Here is a 14,055-nt window from a genome sequence, read left to right as displayed (position 1 = left end):
AACGAGTTTTAATGACTCCAACCTTAAGTGTATGTAAACTTCCGACTTCAACTGTAAATCTGAAATCTGGGGTAATCTGGTTAAGGATGTTATAATTGATTAAGTGTCTATTTCCTTGTAGAATGTTGACAGCTCTATAGAACACATTGTATTGCTAAGATGCCTAAACTTAACTTAATAGCTATACTCACGACACAGGAAAAACTTTATCCCTCATGCTGGCCCAGACTAAACAGATAAATTGCCCCTGCATTTCTCCACATGGCCAGAGTTATAGTGGTCTTCTCCCCTTTTAATGCTCTTATGCTCATCCTTGAAAAATGCCATAAGGTTTGAAATAGACACCAAAGTCAACATACTATACAAACAAGTAATACAAATCCCTTTTTTGATTTACTGCTCTGCTAACTATTTTTTATATTTTTTTGTAAATAGAGGCGAAAATATTATCAAAACATCAGGCCAAGTTAAGCCTCCACATCACGCCAAATTAAGCCTCACTATGTTAAAAATGTATAGCGCAAAAACGATTTGAACCATTTTCGAGTTTGACCGCTAGGTTTTATGAGTACTATGAGGTGTCCACTGAAATCCACAATCAGTCTGTAGGCGATGTCATGGCGTCATTGGCCGCATGCGCTTAGCATGCGTAAACATCTCGCCCCGAGCTGCACAAGTGCAGGCCTTCGATATAAAGTTGTTTTTGGCGAAAATGAAAACGTGTCAGTTTGTCACTTTCATGCAGTTGGAGTAACAACATATTCAACTACTTATGAAATTAGCCCAAATCTAGGTTTTATCTTTAGATTTTTTGAAATGTAACAACTAAGGAAGAATGTTTCACTTCTCTCATTGACTTCTTTAACCCCTAACCTCAGTTTGGTCTGCTTGGTGTGCTTCAAAACCGTCACCGAATGTCTCGTGATGTTGCGCATCTGGCTTTAGAAACTCTGTGTTGGCGAGCTCTGAAGTTACTCAATGTCGCCATGACATCGTCTACAAGCGTGATCGGGAATTTCTATTGGGGAAGCAGTTTCTACATATCGTCATACTAAATCATCCTTGCCTTAATCGTTTTAAAATGTCAATTTCAATGTGGTGACGTCAGAGTTGGGACGTCCCAAGGATCCCGTTTAGATTTTTCCATGACGTTCGACCAACCGGGAAATAGCAGACAGCTGAAGCAACTCGTTATTCTTTGAGCTGCTATCGTGCAACCAGGTGTACGGCGACTCCCTTTTCTCGTACTTCGAGCATCAAGGTAAAACCTTTTTTTTAATGTTATTTGTTTAGGTAGTCTCAAACACAATACTGTTTTGTTATTATGTATGTCGGCCAAGTAATTGTGCTGCTGTGATAGGAGCAGACAGAGTAGCCAACAGCAGGAGTAACATTCATTGGGCTCTGCGTTATTCTCTTTATCGCCGTTGTGTGTGAAAGGCATTGCCAGAACATTGCAAAAAATATAAGCATTTTGTTTAATGTAATATGGCTACACATTTTAGTGTGTGTCTGTTTGTGGTGATCAGTTTAAGTGCATCGATAACTTCCTTCCTCTAAATTAATTCAACCCCCTGACCATAAGCGTAGGCTGTTTTGCTCCATGAACGAAACTTATTTGTGGAAGCACCTGCTTTCAATATACTTTGTATCCCACATTTAGCTCGTGTTTCCGTTATTTTCCCCTGTATGTAGCATATCACGTTTGTGTGCAGATGCTGCTTCATCTTGATGACAGACCATTCGTCATAGTGCATTGTAGACTAGCTACAGTGCTAAAATATTACCTTATGGCTGGGTTTATGATCTAAGTGCCAATACCTGGATATGATGTGATAAGCATTGATATTGAATATGAAGAGCAAGAATTTTAAATAATTTCCATCCTTTCTTAACCCCTTCCATGCCTTTGCAGTCTCATAGACTGAAAGTGGAGGTGAAAATGTTCAGTAAGTTAGTGTAATAATGTCATGCTGGTAATGTGACTAGGCTGTGGTATATTGACATGATGTTGAGTGCAACATCTGCTGTACAAATACCACATGCTTAATCTCAGTGCTCTGTATGTAGGCTATGGTGATATTACTTATGATAGCATACTTTCCCCCAAATATTATACAGATCTGAGATGTAGTCTACAGAGACCCACAATGGAGTGTTATTATAAGTTACTAGCACAACTCAACAAACACATTATTCCTTTCACTTAGGAATGGCACTGTGATAGCGTAGCCTAAAGAGAGGGACACTGTGGTCCATTTTAAGACGTCACCTCCATGGCATACGAGAGGTAAACAGGCTTTGCCAGCATGGCGCAAACACACCACTGCCTGTCCATTGTAGGAACAGATGCTGTAAATAAAGGAATTCTCGCTGTGCTTTGTTGTGTCAGCCATGTGTTAGTACTTCTGTTACTACTGAGAGACACATAGCCCTAATCTTACTTTAATTTTCAGGCAGTTGAATCTAAAGTTACAAAGCGGGAGTTGTTCCTCTATGTGGGAACCCTGTGAATGAGTTATCACATAGCTGTAATTGAATGGGTCATTAACCCAGAGAAAGATCATTTTTAGATTAATCCCATAAGACCAATATGCAGCCAGGCCCACAGTTAAGTAACAATGGTGTGTGTTGCTCTGTCTGCTCAGCCTGGCCGGGTTTGTCTCCTTTATGTGAAATCACCATGAAAGCCTCTCTGCAGTGGGAGCTCAGTGGAGTTGACCCAGTAAATTCTCTCACATGAATATCAATCTACTCATCCTGTATGGCATGATGACTCATATTTATGTGACTGCAATGCATTTCAGTTTAGTCTCAATCAATTCTGGAGCATAATTTCATAGTGATTTCTTTTGAGAAGATACACAGTATAGGCTAATCTACATGCACTGTATTCCCAGTATACATAACATTCAAAAACTATTCATTAGTCCTTGATTTATTCCCCATTTTGTTGTTACAGCCTGAATTCAAATTTGAATGAATCATTTTTTTTCTTCTTACCCGTCTACACACAATACCCCATAATAACAAAGTGAAAACATGTTTTTAGAAATGTTGCCAAATGTATTGAAAATGAAATACAGAAATATGACATTTACATAAGTATTCACACCCCTGAGTCAATAGTTTCGAGAAGCACCTTTGGTGCTCATTACAGCTGTGAATCTTTTGGTGTAAGCCTCTAAGAGATTTGCACACCTGGATTGTACAATATTTGCCCATTATTCTTAAAATATTCTTCAAGCTCTGTCAAGTTGATTGTTGATCATTGCTTAACAGCAATTTTCAAGTTTTGCCATAGATTTCCAAGCCGATTTGAGTCAAAACTGTAACTAGGCCACTCAGGAACATTTAATGTTGTCCTGGTAAGCAACTCCAGTGAATATTCGCCCTTGTGTTTTAGGTTATTGTCCTGCTGAAAGGTGAATTCACCTCCCAAATTCTCTGTTGGAAAGCATACTGAACCAGGTTTTCCTCTACGATTTTGCCTGTGCTTATGGCTGGATTCCGTTTCTTTTTATCCCCCCAAAAACTCCATAGTCCTTGCCGATGACAAGCATACCAATAACATGTTGCAGCCAGCACCATGCTTGAAAATATGAAGACTGATACTTGGTGATGTGTGGTGTTGGATTTGCCCCAAACATAACACTTCGTATTCAGGACAAAAATACAATTTATTTGTCACGTTTTTTTTGCAGTATTACTTAAGTTCACCATGCTCAAAGGGATATTCAGTGTCTGCTTTTTGTTTTACACATATACCAATCGGTGCCCTTCTTTGCGAGACACTGAAAGTTGTCCCTCCATGGTCTTTGTGGTTGAATCCCTCCATGGTCTTTGTGGTTGAATCTGTGCTTGAAATTCAATACTCGATTGAGGGACCTTGCAGATATATGTGTGGTACAGAGATGGGATAGTCATAAAAAAAATGTTAACCACTATTATTGAACACATAATCTGTCAATGCAATTTATTATGTGATTTGTTAAGCACATATTTACTCCTGAACTGATTTGGGCTTGACATAACAAAGGGGTTGAATACTTATTGACTCAAGACATTCCAGCTTTAATTAAAAACAATTTTGACATTATGTGGTGTTGTGTGTAGATCAGTGACACAAAATCTCAATTTGAACTATTTTAAATTCAGGCTGTAACACAACAAAATGTTGAGAAAGTAAAGGGGTGTGAATACTTTCTGAAAGCACTGTAGGTCATTTAATTCATTATTTGTTTATCTGACAAATAATTGTATTACTTTATAATAACACCACAATATACAGTAATCCCAGGAATCATAGCAATCCAAGACAAATATTTTAGACCTCTATAACTATATCATACCTGAGTTGCAGTTATTTTTACATTTAGATGTACGTGCACATATCTTTATTACTGTAGGCTACTGTTTTTATTTTTTTTTAAATTAACAGCTGTACACTACTTTGTCTTTGACTTCAGCTTGGATTCGCAGGCTGTAAACCCATTTTCCATCCACTCCCTCAACCACTACTAAGCTATACTGGAATGGCGCCGGAGGGGAAGGCTGCCGTTTTATTGGTTCTTAACAAACCGTGCTGTTTTCTTTGTTTTTCTTATTTTGTACATATTGTTACTGCTACCGTCTCTAATGACCGAAAAGAGCTTCAGGACATCAGATCAGCGATTACTCACCTTGAATTGGACGAATAATTTTTCTTTAAGGAGTCAGATGAGAGGGATTTACTCCAGACACCTGAACATGCCCTCATCCCCGTTATTCGTAAGAGAAAGAGAGGGAGATTTCGCGGATGGAAGATCGAGGTGCCTTGTGAGGATCCGGCGACGAGTGGCTAATCTGCCTTTGCCATCGGTACTATTGGCTAACGTACAATCGCTGGACAATAAAGTGGACGTACATGTATATCCTACCAACAGGACATTAAAAACTGTAATATCTTATGTTTCACCGAGTCGTGGCTGAACGACGACATGAATATCATTCAGGTTGCAGGTTATACACTGTATCGGCAGGATAGAACAGCAGACTCTGGTAAGGGGTGGCGGTCGGTGTATATTTGTAAGCAACAGCCGGTGCATAATACTTAAGGAAGTCTCAAGGTTTTGCTCGCCTGAGGGAGAGTATCTCATGATAATATTTACCACCACAAACTGATGCTGGCATTGGTACTCAATAAGCTGTATATGGACATAAGCAAACAAGAAAAGCTCATCCAGAGGTGGCGCTCCTAGTGGCCGGGGACTTTAATGCAGGGAAACTTAAATCCGTTTTACCTAATTTCAACCAGCATGTTAAATGTGCAACCAGAAGGGAAAAAACTCTAGACCAACTTTACTCCACACACAGAGATACGTACAAAGCTCTTGCCCTCCATTTGGCAAATCTGACCATAATTCTATCCTCTTAATTCCTGTTTACAAACTAAAATTAAAGCAGGAAGCATCAGTGACTCTGTCAATAGAAAAATTGGTCAGATGAAGCAGATGCTAAGCTACAGGACTGTTTCACTAGCACAGACTGGAATATGTTCCGTGATTCTTCTGATGGCATTGAGTACACCACATCAGTCATTGGCTTCATCAATAAGTGCCTCGATGACGTCGTCCCCAGAGTGACTGTACGTATATACCCCAATCAGAAGCCATGGATTACAGACAACATCCACACTGCGCTAAAGGATAGAGCTGCTGCTTTCAAGGAGCAGAACTCTAACCCGGAAGTTTATAAGAAATCCCGCTATGCCCTCTGACGAACCATAAAACAGGCAAAGCATCAATTCAACACTAAGATCGAATCGTATTACACCGGCTCCGACACTGGTCAGATGTGGTAGGGCTTGCAAACTTTTACAGACTACAAAGGGAAGCACAGCCGAGAGCTGCCCAGTGACACGAGCCTACCAGATGAGCTAAATTGCTTCTATGCTCGCTTCGAGGAAAGTAATACTAAAACATGCATGAGCACAACAGCTGTTCAGGACGACTGTGTGATCACGCTTTCCGCAGCCGATGTGAATAAGACCTTTAAACAGAGTCAACATTCACAAGGCCGCAGGGCCAGATGGATTACCAGGACGTGTACTCAGAGCATGCGCTGACCAACAGGCAGGTATCTTCACTGACATTTTCAACCTCTGTCTGAGTCTGTAATACCAACATGTTTCAAGCAGATCACCATAGACCCTGTGCCCAAGAACACTAAGGTAACCTGCCTAAATGACTACTGACCCGTAGCACTCACGTCTGTAGCCATGAAGTGCTTTGAAAGGCTGGTTATGGCTCACATCAACACCATTATCCCAGACACCCTGGACCCACTCCAATTCTCATAATGCCCCAACAGATCCACAGATGACACAATCTAATCAGACTATTTGCATTGCCCCCCCCCCCCCCCCTTTTACGCTGCTGCTACTCTGTTATTATCTATGCATAGTCACTTTAATAACTCTACCTACATGTACATATTACCTCCAATTACCTCGACTAACCGGTGCCCCTGCACATTGACTGTACCGGTACCCCCTGTATATAGCCTCGCTATTGTTATTTTACTGCTGCTCTTTAATTATTAGTTACTTTTTATTTATTTATTTGTATATATATATTTTTTTTCATTCTTATCTGCATTGTTGTTTAAGGGCTTGTAAGTAAGCATTTCACTGTTGTATTCGGCGCATGTGACAAATCTCATTTAATTGATATGGAAATGTTATAAGAAGAAAACATTTTTTGAGCCTTACTGCTATTAGCCCATACAAACTAGAGGTCGACCGATTATGATTTTTCAACATCGAGACCGATTAATCGGCCGATTTGTTTTATTTTTTATAATTTTTAAACATATACACATGTGTAATAATACACATATATATGTGTGTGTGTGTGTGTGTGTGTGTGTGTATGTATGTATGTATGCATATATGTATATGTGTGTATGTGTGTGTGTGTGTGTGTGTGTGTGTGTGTGTGTGTGTGTATGTATGTATATATGTATGTGTAATAATGACAATTACAACAATACTGAATGAACAATGAACACTTATTTTAACTTAATACATCAATAAAATTAATTTAGTCTCAAATAAATAAACATGTTTAATGTTCCATTTGTATTTCATATACATTTGACCTTTATGTTCTAATAGGTACTTTTAGTATTGCCAGCATAATCTCGGGAGTTGATAGGCTTGAAGTCATAAACAGCGCTATGCTTGAAGCATTTCGAAGAGCTGCTGGCAAATGCAGTAACGTGCTGTTTGAATGAATGCTTACGAGCCTGCTGCTGCCTACCACCGCACAGTCAGACTGCTCTATCAAATCATAGACTTAATTATAATATAATAACACACAGAAATACGAGCCTTCGGTCATTAATATGGTAAAATCCGGAAACTATCAATTCGAAAACAAAATGTTTATTATTAATGTTAATGTTTATTTATTATTTCAATGAGATACGGAACCGTTCCGTATTTTATCTAACGGGTGGCATCCAATAGTCTAAATATTGCTGTTACATTGCACAACCTTCAATGTTATGTCATAATTACGTAAAATTCTGGCAAATTAGTACGCAACGAGCCAGGCGGTCCAAAACGTTGCATATACCCTGACTCTGCGTGCAATGAACGCAAGAGAAGTGACACAATTTGCCTAGTTTAATATAGCCTGATAACATGAATTTATTTGAACTAAATATGCAGGTTTAAAATATATAGTTCTGTGTATTGATTTTAAGAAAGGCATTGATGTTTATGGTTAGGTACATTACTGCAATGATTGTGCTTTTTTCGCAAATGCGCTTTTGTTAAATCATCCCCCGTTTGGCAAAGTTGGCTGTCTTTGTTAGGAAGAAATTGTCTTCACACAGTTCGCAACGAGCCAGGCGGCCCAAACTGCTGCATATACCCTGACTGTTGCACAGAATGCAAGAGAAGTGACACAATTTCACTAGTTAAAATAAATGCATGTTAGCAGGCAATATTAACTAAATATGCAGGTTTAAAAATGTATACTTGTATTGATTTTAAGAAAGGCATTGATGTTTATGGTTAGGTACACATTGGTGCAACAACAGCGCTTTTCTTTGCGAATGCGCTTGTTAAATCACCCGTTTGGCGAAGTAGACTGTGATTCAATGATAAATTAACAGGCACCACATCAATTATATGCAATGCAGGACAAGCTAGATAAACTAGTAATATCATCAACCATGTGTAGTTAACTAGTGATTATGTTAACATTGATTGTTTTTTTATAAGATACGTTTAATTCTAGCTAGCACCTTACCTTAGCTCCTTGCTGCACTCGCATAACAGGTAGGTAGCCTGCCACGGAGTCTCCTCGTGGAGTGCAATGTAATCGGTGTCCAAAAATGCAGATTACCGATTGTTATGAAAACTTGAAATCGGCCCAAATTAATCGTCCATTCCGATTAATCGGTCGACCTCTAATACAAACGCATTGAATAACAGAAAGTCCCCCCCAAAAAATATAAAGGAAGTTTGTTCTGAAATGTCTGTGCTATATCTGAGAAATATACGAAAGATCAGGAAACATATAATCCCCCCCCCCCCATGTATTTAACTGCTTATTTTTGGCAAAGTCATACCAAGGATAATTTTGCTACTTGATTTTGAATTTTAAGAACCTTTGAAGTATCAAAAGTATAGAAAAACAATATTTGATTAAAATGTTTATTTGGCCTGTTAGCCCATACAAATGCATTGAATAACATATTCACTACATGGAACAACATATAGTTGAAAAAAATCTAAAGGATTATTATTATTATAAAAAATATATATATATTTGACCCCTTATTTTTTTGTCACTAAACAGTCTCCATATACGTCCTTTACTTTTTTTAACTGACATATAATGTGAAATTGGCAGATGCGGTGGATTGAGATGCATCCAATGCAAAAAAATATCTCTAGCTTAAACTGACATTTATTTATTTTTTTGTATATATATATTTTTTTACCCCCTTTTCTACCCAATTTCTTGGTATCCAATTGTTAGTAATCACTATCTTGTCTCATCGAAGACGAAGGTCGAAAGCCATGCGTCCTCCGAAACACAACCCAACCAAGCCGTACTGCTTCTTAACACAGCGTGCCTCCAAACCGGAAGCCAGCCGCACCAATGTGTCGGAGGAAACACCGTGCACCTGGCCACCTTGGTTAGCGCGCACTGCGCCCGGGCCCGCCACAGGAGTCGCTGGTGCATGATGAGACAAGGATATCCCTACCGGCCAAATCCTCCCTAACTCGGACGACGCTAGGCCAATTGTGCGTTGCCCCACGGACCTCCCGGTCGTGGCCAACTGCGACAGAGCCTGGGCTCTGCGAACCCAGAGTCTCTGGTGGCACAGCTAGCGCTGCGATGCAGCGCCCTAGACCACTGCGCCACCCGGGAGGCTCTAAATTGACATATTTGTATGGGATTTTTTTTATTATTATTATGTTAGATGTCCACGGGGCACGAACATCAACCTTAGGGGGTTTTATGTGCCTGTAATTTTACGGTACACTACAGGCTACTGGTTGCAGTGAAAATACGGTAAACAACAAGTTACTGAATTCTGATTATTTGTGCCAACCATCAGTGGAAGTGTTGTAACAGTTTAAGTGGTTGATGGTTATGTTGTCAAAGGTTGAGCACCTATTTTAATACAGTCAGTTCTGTAATATTTTAAGAGAATGTGACAATTAAGAGCTGCACTGTTAAGAGGTTACTGTGCATTTCACAGTAACTTAGTGGCAGTTAGTTGCCTGGAAGTTGCTGTGAATTTTGCATGCAATTTTAATCACATTTGAGTTGCTTCATGGAACAGCAAAGTTGCTTGAGATGATGTCACTTGCAACTACACATCATTGACCTCTGGGAAGAAAAAAAAACGCTGCAGTATGGCCATTTTGAATAGTAAAAAACATGCCCCCTTATTAGCTTAACTGACATAGTAAGATTGCCTGCCTTTAACCAATGGGGAGGAAGTGTTGCATCCACTCACTTTAATTATCAGTGATTACCTCAAGAAAAGGATATTTGAATAGAGCCTAAAAAATATATATATAAAAAATAGAGCCTAGTTGTTGAGTGCAGAGGTTTTTTTGCCAGACACGTTCTGTCTCTTGTAAATGTTGGCGCTATCTGACAGACATACAACGCATAAAAGAACATGCCTTTCTTTCGATGAGCTTTAGTCAATGAACAGCATTCTGACGTAGGTGTTCCTCTTGTCCAGGTGGGAGAGGGCAGTTTAGAGTGCAATAGAGATTGTGTCATCTGTGGATCTGTTGGAGCATTATGAGAATTGGAGTGGGTCCAGGGTGTCTGGGATGATGGTGTTGATGTGAGCCATGACCAACCTTTCTAAGCATTTCATGGCTACAGATGTGCGTGTTACGCGGCGAGAGTAATTTAGACAGGTTACCTTGGCATTCTTGGGCACAGTGATTATGTTGGTCTGCTTGAAACATGTTGGTATTAAAAATGTGGTCAGGGAGAGTTTGAAAATGTCAGTGAAGACACTTCACAGGTCAGCACATGCTCTGAGTATGTGTCCTGGTAATCCGTCTGGCCCCGCGGCCTTGTGAATGTTAACCTATTTGCAGGTTTTACTCACATCGGCTAGGGAGAGCGAGATCACACAGACGTCCGGAACAGATGGTGCATGGTTCAGTGTTGCTTGCCTCGAAGCGAGAACTGAGTGTATTCATTAGTTTTGCAACGAAACAAGATTTATTGGAAAAGTTCAGCTAGTCTCTCCCCATTTTCGTCCTCTTGCGTTAGTTATGTTCCAACATTCCCTCTATATTGTGCTAAGTTATTAGCACAGTTATTAGCTCAGTTATTTTAAGTCTTTGTTCCAATAGTTTTATATATATTTTTCTATCTTTCCTATCATATGAACATCTGATTCTGACTCAAATAGGATTCCCTCAAGATTGCTCTGATGTCTAAAAGAGTTCAAATAGAAACTTTGTGAAAATATCTACATTAGTCGGGTCAAAATGGCTTTTTAATTCTATGCCTGTATTTTTCCATATGGACCAATTTATCAGTGAATTCTGAAAAGCTTTCCAAGGATTGTTTCATAGGGTTGTGTTTAGGGAGTGATATTGGTTCTTGTAGCATAGATTTAATTTGATTCCATATTGTTATAATGTTCATGACTATGACATTGTTATTGTTCTTAGCTTTATCCTTTGGAAATAACGAAATAAAGATAAAGATTCTGGGGATGAGCATGCACATCTTCAATATGTACCTGCTGTTGCATTTACCTTTATGGAACAATTAATAATTCTTGGGTGACGAGTTGATACCATTCCTAGTCTGGAAGGTTTAAACTCCCATCAGACTTAGGAAGATGTAAAACCTTCCTTTATATTCTGAGTTGTATTTTTCTTTGTAAAGTCTGTTATGACCGAGTATACTTTTTTAAAGGATGTATTTGGTGGGGTGATGGGTATTACCGAAAATACAGTACCAGACCAAAATGTGAAATTCCACAAATTAACTTTTAACAAGGCACACTTGTTAATTGAAATTCATTCCAGGTGACCACCTCATGGAGCTGGTTGAGAGAATGCCAAGCGTGTGCAAAGCTGTCATCAAGGCAAATGGGAGCTACTTTGAAGAATCTCAAATATAACTAATTTTAATTTGTTTAACACTTTTTTTGGTTACTACATGATTCCATATCTGTTATTTCATAGCTTTGATGTCTTCACTATTATTCGACAATGTAGAAAACAGTAAAAATAAAGAAAAACCCTTGAATGAGTAGGTGTGTCCAAACTTTTGACTGGCACTGTATATATCAATACTTTGGGAGCAATGCCATTCTGAAGAGATTTATTCTACCTATAACAAGATTGTTCCATTTAGTTGGATCCATTTTCATATTGTTGAGTAACAGGATATAGTTATCTTCATACATTTGTTTAGTTGTTTTCACTTATTAAACATCCAAAGTATTTGATATTTTTTGTGGTCAACTTAAAGGTTTGCTGTAGATCATGAATTATATTTTTTCCTATTGCCATTATTTCTTCTTTTTTTCCCCCAACAAATTTTATATCCTGAGATTTTAGAATATTCTGAAAAATATTTTTAGCAAGCTGGTGTCGTTTTACATGTTGGATAAATCCTCAAATGGAAACTTAATTACGGGTTGTTACCATGACAACATCTTCCAATTCCTTGTTGCGAGTGAGATGGATGGGGCTTAGAGCTGAGGAAAACTGACTCACGCTTTTATACAGGGGAATGAAGATGATCATATTGAAACTAGAGCCGGTTAAATAAGCCCTAAATAAGACAAAACGCAGCTTATTTCAACTAAGGACGGAAACTGAGGCAGATCTATATGCATGGATGTGACAATTCAACAAAATATATGAAAACAAATTGGGCACTGTGGAGAAGAATTGAGGCTCTGAGGCCGCCTCAGTAGTCTCCATTCACATAACAAGCGTGTGTGTGTGTGTGTGTGTGTGTGTGTGTGTGTGTGAATGCTGCAGGGTTGTATTCACTAGGAACCTAACGGAAGATATTACAGTTAACTAACTTAATTGATTATACCACAGACAAAATTCACAAACGAGTCATGTCTTCAGTTGCGGTGCGTGGGTAAAATGACCTGGGGAAGCCAAGCCAGAAAAGAAAGCCATATTACAACCTATGTGTTGTGATAATTGCATTGTTTGCTCGAGAACCTGTTAGTTCATATGCCTTGACACCGTGATGTATAGGCCTTAAGGCCGAGACAATAAGACATAGTGGCATAATTAATTCAACCACACATTTGTTTCATTACAGAACCAAAGAGCAACATCTGTCCGGTGAAGTCCACAAAGCATATTACACATAACAAACAGTTACATGACCTACAGCATGGTCAAGAAAGGTCTTGTGTCTGACATTTTCGGTCTACTGAACAACTATTTATTTACAACCATGGAGAGTTACTGCAAGTCACAAAGAAAACAGGAGCTGCCTCCACTATTCCAGCACCATTTCAACTTCAACATTTCAACGTCATCTAATTACTTATGCTAAGTCTAATACAGTGACTACTAAAAGATACCAAAAACTATTTAGTCCAATCAACGTAAGCTAAATATGATGTGGCTGATTTCTGTGTGTGTGTGTGCATGCAAGTAGAAAAATATGTTGACTCACCCTACTTGTAGGGAAACACCAATGCCACCCTCCTCTTTCATCTTACCAAAACGGTCTATGACTCTGTCATACAATACACACCTTTAGTTTTTGTTGTCCTAGGCTACCTGGCTAAAATGTTTGCTCGCTAGCTTAACTTCCTTTCATAGGCAACGATGCGCCAGGCCAGCTAGTTAACATTAGCATACCACATCTAGCTACATGTTAAACTTCCACCTTCTCAGGCCAGGGGCACGATGGATGAATTAATGGTTGGATCAGAATCACCGTTATAATCATTGGCCAGTATGGAGAATTAAGTAAAACCACAAGTCTAAATCCCGATCACCTCCCCATGTCTAATTTTGGAAAGGGACGATTTTAGCTAGCTAGCTAGCCACCGGAGGACAACGACACAACGAGATGAATTGTTACAATTGTTTTTTTCTGTCAATGACATTTGGCTTTTGTGATTGGTCTGAAGCCAAATCCAAACTGGCTTCCCTTTATACTTTTTTGGGGGGGGCACCAGGACCATTCACAGCTGAGCTCACTCAGTTTAGCTCAATGCTGATTGGCTATTATTTTATACATTTTTTTTATCAAGGGAGGCCAAATGCTCTCTGGCTACCGTTGCATTCAATGCTACAGGCGGCAACGATGCCGTGCTTTTAATTATTATTATTTTTTTACCAGACAGCATCAGATAGATACGCTACATATTCTGAGACAGAGGGGCGCTGTTTCGTTCGCTCGGATGCATTCTCCGGTGAGATACTGTGCATTCAGCCTTTTGCAAATTGAAGGAAATTTATGAAATACATAGAGACGTTACATTATTTTGTATGGTTGTTGTTTGGCTTGCCTTTTT

General features: G+C 39.1%; 1 protein-coding gene across 1 annotated transcript in view; it reads left to right on the top strand.

The window, feature by feature from the left end:
* The first annotated feature begins 894 nt into the window (after nt 1–894).
* The window catches only part of LOC139420731 (CYFIP-related Rac1 interactor B-like), a 57,004-nt gene continuing 43,843 nt past the window's right edge, over nt 895–14,055 (top strand). Inside the window, exon 1 of the mRNA XM_071170962.1 lies at nt 895–1,261. The gene's annotated coding sequence lies outside the window, so the exon portion shown is untranslated. The remainder of the gene's footprint in view (nt 1,262–14,055) is intronic.

Source organism: Oncorhynchus clarkii, chromosome 11, assembly GCF_045791955.1.
Source record: "Oncorhynchus clarkii lewisi isolate Uvic-CL-2024 chromosome 11, UVic_Ocla_1.0, whole genome shotgun sequence".
NCBI lineage: Eukaryota > Metazoa > Chordata > Actinopteri > Salmoniformes > Salmonidae > Oncorhynchus > Oncorhynchus clarkii.
This window is presented reverse-complemented; position numbering and strand designations above follow the sequence as displayed.